Here is a 7,074-nt window from a genome sequence, read left to right on the forward strand (position 1 = left end):
CAACCCCCTATAAAAATTGTATTTTGAAGGTAAGAAAAAAGAAACTTGTTAGAACATAGAAACTGCTTATTCTGTAAAACCTGGTAATTTTACATCTAATTATAGATATTATAAAGGCTGATCAAAATTCAATAGCACCTATAATATGGATAGAATATATAGTGATTTGTGTTATGTGTTACATGTCATTGAGTTGGCTCCGACTCCTGTTGACTCTATGAATGAATGATGCCTACAATGTCTTGTCCTCAAGAGCCCTGTTTAGCGACTATAGACTCATGTCTATGGCTTCTTTTATAGTCATTCATCTCATATTTGGTCTTTCTCCTCTCTGCTGCCTTCTATTTTTCCCAGCATCATTGTCTTTTCCAAAGAACCCTGCCTTCTCATGATATACCTAAAGTAGGGCAGCTTTTGTCATTTTGCCCCCAGTGATGTTTCAGACTTAATTTGCTCCATGATCTATCTGTTCATCTTTCTGACAGTCCAGGGTATTCATAGAGCACTTCTTCAACACTATATTCCAAACGAGTCAATTTTTCCTACCAGCCTTCTTCCCTGTCCAACTTTTGCATTAACTAGGTATAAATACCAGTTCTCAGTGTATAATCTTCCAAAAAACAATATTATCACCAGGAAAAATAGCAGTTGACAGGTCCACCTATAAACTAAAAACCTCCTCAAAGATATCTTTGTTCTTGACTATTTTTATTGTTTCTGTACTGTTATTATTAATTCAATTATATTACATTTTTAATTTTGACTTATTACTCTCCATATGTCCATACTTTTCAGAATACCTACATATTTTATTCATTGCAAAGTTTCTATTACACATCTGATCCCCAAGAATGTTAAAATTTTATTTTTTCTCCTGATACCAGTAACCAATGCACTGTCTGGTACATCATAGAAAATAAACATGTATGGAGAAACTCTTTGCTTCCATCCTTGGTCACATGCTTTTTTTGTTTTTGAACATGTTTTCTCTTAGATGTCTATATTTGTATTTCCCGATTACCAAGTAATGCTTTTCTGTGAAATATGACTTTTGATATATAGTACTTAGATGGACTAAGGCATAAATTCAAATCTAAGGACACCTCAGGAGATAAATAACCACACATGCTGCCACAGCCTGCTAAACTGTGCTAATCTGATGAAGGCAAAGCCAGAAAACACTTAGAGATTCAATATCTGGAACCAGATAACTTTAATATCAAGAATCCATTTCTGAAAAATTGATTTATCTATGATTACTACTTGATTTACATAAAATTCATAATATTCATGTCTTTACACTCATAGCGCTATAAAAGCTGACTCCAACTGACGTCAATAGTGTTATCTCAAACTATATATATTTCAAATTGCAAAGTAAAATTGTCTTTACTGCCTACATTCAGTACCATTCAGTTTCCTGCCTCTGACTTTGCTTAGGACTTTAAATCACCAGTAATAATCCTTCTCAACATCTCTACTCATTAACACCCTGAACTTCCACTTCTGCCTTTCATAATTCTTCGGTAAAGCTTTTCCCAATCTTCCACTGAAGACGCATTTCTCTTCCTCTAAAGTTGTAGTCCTTTGTTTATATTTTCTCTTATATCTTAGTCATTTGTGTTTATATCTGATTGCTCCTACCAGCTTTCACATTCCTGAGTTGAAAGTTCTATCAGTTCTTTACTGCTGTGTAACAAATTACTCTAAAATGTAATAGCTAAAAAAATAAACATTTATTGGTCCCGAATTAGAGAGTAGCTTAGCTAGATGGTTTGTTTGAGTCTTTCATAAGGCTGTAGTCACAATATGACTAGAGCTGCAGTGATCTGGAGGCTTGATTGGGGTAGACAATCTGCTTCCGAGTTGCCTCACTCATACAGCTATTGACAGGCGGCTGCAGTTCCACCTGTTACTTGTCAAACTGCTTAGTTCTTACACATGGCAAGCAGCTTCCCTCAGAATGAATGATTCAAGAGAGAGAAAAAGCGTGAAAGTCACAATACCTTTTGTAATCAAGTCTCAAAAGTCAGCTGCTATCACTTCTGCCACATTTTCTTTGTTCGAAATGAGTTAAGTACAGCCCAAACTCAAGTGGAAGGAGATTAGTTTCTACCTTTTGAAAAGAGGAGTAACAAATAATTCGTGGATATATTTTAAAACCACTATAAGAATGATATCTAATTGCTATCCATAAAATTACATTACAAGTAGCTATGCATTTTGAATAAACAAATGAACAGATGAAGGAACATTATAGTAATCTAAATAAATTGTACTTGTAGATTTTTTATATACTGTTAGAGTCTCTGGAAGTCCTAAAGGGGGAATATTACATGAATGTTTACATTTTGGGTGACATTGCATCTGAATTTTCCAAGGACAGTTCCAATTAATGCCTATTGTCCCAGCATCCCATGCCATTTAATAGTTGTCCTGGAAAAATTTTTTAATAAACTATTGGTATCAACAATGACACTAAAATCAATTAAGATGTGCTGGATAGACCGTCACTCTTTTCAGCCTCTGCTATAATTTGTTCTAGAATTCATAAGAGAAATGTGTAGTTAAGAAACTTTTTAGCACATGCTTAAAACATGAAATATACCTTTGACAACCCCAGCTGGCTTATGTATACAACATAATACTTCCATTCAAAGACATATGGAGGCTACAAGTGAATAAAACAAAGTATCATCAAGCAGAAGCAGCTAGAACAGCTGACTACATCTAGCTTTGTTATCAGGAAAAAAAGTATTCAATTCCGCTGCACTTAGCGGTGACTTATGTATTATCGGTTGTGCCATATCCTGTGCAATGTTGCAAAGCCACGAGCTATCTCAGTGAAAATTGTAGTACGTTATCACCTCATTTTTAGTAAAAGATGAGCAGGAAATAGAGGATTTCTATCTCAGGTTTACATAAAAAGTATAGTCTGAACATTCTTGCTACAAATGTTCCTGTTATATATTGCATTATACTTTAAATATTTAACTATGTTTTAGTATTTTAACACTATTATTTTTCAGGAAACTCTTACAGCAGAAATGAACTCAAAAATATCATTTCATAATAAAAATGCCTACTATATTTATATTTCTCAAGAAAGTTGGCATTAAAAGTTTTCATTTCAAAAGTGTTTGTTGCAATTTACTTTCTACCATGGAAAATCACAGAGCACCTGACTATTAGAAGATATAATTCTCTTGAAAAAGTATCAGTATCAACTTCAAAAGTCAGCATTTTAAGAGGAGGAATAGCATTGTGGGAGCATAAGTTCTTCCTCTATTTTCTCCCCCTTTAGGAACTAATTAGACATCCACAGCCAAACAAAAGTGCCTTTGTACATAACACCAAGGGATCTAGAAAGTTTCTAGCCCACCTGTGCATCTACAAGCAAACAGGACCTCAGTAAGAACTACAGATCCGAAGAAGTCAGCAAACTATCCAACACCCCACTCACCACAGTAGGGAATTAAAAAACCTAGTGTGTGTAAATTGGATGGATACATGTGGGAGAGACAGAATTTATGGAAGCCTGCATGATGGGAGATTCCAGCACACTTTCAGAATGGGATAAAGATGAGTTTGGGCATAAGGGGCCAGATTGATGCCCTTCCCCAGGGGCATACTGCAAAATCTGGGCTTTTGGGAATGGCTGTGGCAATGCCTTTGGCAGAAGGGGTGGAAAGTGGTGACTTTTCCCAAGGAGGATGTGTAAAGTAAAAGTAGTGAGTGACTGCCCAACTATTCTGTTTGTGCAGTTTGCGGCTAGAGAAACCTATTTCTCTCCAGCAGCAGTTGTATTTCTGAGGAGATACCTCTGCAGCAAGTAGGAGGAAAAATAAGGGAAAAAAGTACATATCAAAGGGCATTAAAGGAATACATTTCCTGCTATCTGTCCAGGAATTCAGCAGAAAGTCTACCCACAAACCTCTGGGAGTACCCCACTCAAGGACTGCACCAGCGTCCCATGGACAATCCCAAAACCCAGGTACACACATCCCCCTACTCCAATGCCGGCTCCTTGTGCATTCTCCTAAGTGCATCTCTGAGATCTAGCTCTAGTAGACACAGAGGAGATTCAAAAAATAGAACATGGTTAGCGGGCAAGGGAGAAATGACAAACTTGATCTATAGCATCACCTTCGGAAAGACAAAAGTTTTCTAATAGCCAGCCTTTGAATTGTTAGAACCAAAAAAGATAAAAGCTTAAAAAGTTGTCTGCTACTTCTAATGCAAAAGCAGAAGCGCATACCTTTAAAATACACACATGCAGAAATGTGAAATCATAAAAAGAAAATGAAAAATTATCCAGCAACTGAACTCAAAAGCACAGATTATGATCTAACTAATAAAGAATTAAAAATAGCTGTTATGAAGAAATTCAATGAGCTACAATTCAGAAGTCAATTTAATATATTCAGGAACAAAATTAATGAACAGAAGTTCTCTAGAAAGAGATGAAATCATAAAAAAAAAAAAAAGAACCAAATAGAAATTCTGGAGCTAAAGAATTCAACAAATGAGATAAAGTCCACAATGGAGAACATTGGGAACAGGGTAGACCATATGGAAGAATAAATGACTTGGATGATAGAAATATAGAAATGATTCCATTAGAAGAGGAGAGAGAATTCAGATTTTTCTTTCTTTTCTTCTTTTTTTTTTTTTTTTTTAACACATACAGCACCTGGTATTCCGAGATGGTCTCCCATCCAAGTACTAACCAGGCCTGACCCTGCTTAGCTTCCGAGATCACATGGGATTGGGAGTGTTCAGGGTGGCATGGCCGTAGACTCAGATTTTTTAAAAGTGCAAGAAACCTTATAAGAGCTAATGAATTCTATCAGAAAAGCAAGTATAATCATAATTGTTGTACCATAAGAAAGGAAGAAGGGGGCAGAGAGTTAATTTAACAGTAAACAGATACAAAGGGGAAATAAAGACTTTCTTAGGTAAACAAAAGTTGAGAGTTCACCACTAGACCTCTCTTGCAAGAAATACTGAAAGTTTTTCAAGCTGAAATGAAAAGATGCTAGTCAGTAACATGAAAACACATGAAAGTATACAACATACTGGTAAACGTGAATAGATAGAATTAGAAATCATAACCATATCAGGATTGTGTGTTAACCACTAAACAATAGTAAAGGTTAAAGGAAAAGATTGTTTTTAAAAAACTATAGCTACTATAGTTAATGAACACACAACATAAAAGAAGTAAACTCTGCCATCAAAAACATAAAAAGGGATTCTTGCTTGCCCTTCCAGACAGTCCTTTCTGGCAGCCCTCATGCCTGCTGGTCTACCTTCTCCCTCAGTGCCAACACCCGGATGGGGTAGAAACACATTTTGTAGTTCCAAACTTGAAACTAAGAACTCTTTTTGTAACTGAATGGACCCTCATATGGAATACAAAATTCTTCAAATGAGAATTTTAAAATACAAACCTTAGGAAGTACAAGATTGTAAATAGAAAGATCCTGAACTAATCTCTTCCCACAGACATATCAACTCTATAGCTACAAGTGGAACAATTCCCTCTGAAAATGACCTGAAAACTAGCTGAACAGCTTCTTCACTTCAAATGAGATAAGAGCCACATGAAGGCAGGTTGGAGAGGCTGAAACTCATTCTCTCCATAAACCCAACCAGCAGCCCAGTGACCCACACTCAGGAGGGAACTCACAAACCCAGAGCTTCTCCTTGAGGAGTGAAGGGTTCATACCCCATATCAGGCATCCCAATTCTTAACCCTGGCACCTGAGAAATGAGCTCCAAAAATATCCGACTTTGAAAACAAAACAGCGATGACTTCCACAAGTCCCAAAGGGCTGTAGCAAACTGAGAAACACCTCTTAAAAGGCCAGTTCACAGACTCACTCAACCCACTGCCCAGGGCAAAAGCCACAGTTTGGAAAGCACCTGACTTTGTCAAAGAGACTCATTTGCTAATCTTAAAGCATCAGCCTGAGGGGCAGGGGCCTATTGGGATACTCTCTGGTGACAGAGGCACTGGTGAGAGCCATTTTGTGCTCTCTCTACTTTGCTAAAGCCAGCAGGCAACAAGTGACATTCCCCCCCCCCACTTTTTCGTGTGTTCTTCTCTGCCTCACTAAAGCCAGTGGGCATCATCACTGCATTATCACTCTCTGACTCACTAAAGCTTCAGGGGCCATCCTTGTACTCTTCTCCCTCTTCCTCTCTAAAGCTGGTGGGAGCCAACTCTGAGCAATCCTTCTGCCTTGCCTAAAGTGGTGGATACCATCTTTGCACTTCCCCTCTGCCCCGCTCCACAGTATCAGTATCTCCCATAGGGGGGCTGTTACACAGGTCTGGTCTTTATTTATTTATTTATTTTAAATCTGGTGCCCTAATTTTTTGTGTCTATAACCCAGGGGCAACCCTTAAGCACCTAGCTCTAGAGGCCAGGGGGTATTGCATTCCTGGGTCCCATGGAACTATAACAATTTAAGAGACAGTTGGCAGATTATCGCCCCCAGGACATTGCACAGATATCAGAATGAAACATAGCCCTAGCCTTCCTGAGAAAGCGGCCCATTTTGTATTTAAGAGCTTTGGACTGAGGGGCAGGCTTCTGGTAGAGCACATTTTTAGAGGCCTAATGAAGCCAAAAGAGGGCAACTGCACCCTCTGTGTGCTCTTCCTCTTCCTCACTCCAGCTTGCTGCTATCTCCCAGAAAGGAGCTTATACCCTTGTATCGCATCCTGATTTTTGAAGATACTACTAGGGGGCATTTCTATGTTGCCTGATTTTGGATGCCAAAGGGCCTGATGTTCCAGAGTCCCATGGGAATATAACCAATGAAGAAAGTGTTCTTTAACAGCTACTGCCCTCAAGGCACGGTAAGAGGCAACAGACCAAGAGCTCGATCTCTCTGTGTCTATAAGCTTGACAGCAGCCCATGGGGCAAGTTTCTAATTAAACACATTTCTAAGGCCTGACAGTAAACGTTTTCATAGACCTTGGAATGTGGGTACTATCTAAATGCTCTCCCTCTACCATGCTCCAGAGTGCCATTATTTCCTGAACAGGAGCTCTTACACAGG

General features: G+C 38.2%; 1 pseudogene; it reads right to left on the bottom strand.

Annotated features, from left to right (window-relative positions):
* Positions 1 to 4,681: 4,681 nt before the first annotated feature.
* Positions 4,682 to 4,800, bottom strand: LOC120618136 (uncharacterized; annotated as a pseudogene).
* Between the last annotated feature and the right edge of the window lie 2,274 nt (positions 4,801 to 7,074).

This window comes from Pteropus medius, unplaced genomic scaffold, assembly GCF_902729225.1.
Source record: "Pteropus medius unplaced genomic scaffold, Ma_sr-lr_union100, whole genome shotgun sequence".
Classification (NCBI taxonomy): Eukaryota; Metazoa; Chordata; class Mammalia; order Chiroptera; family Pteropodidae; genus Pteropus; species Pteropus medius.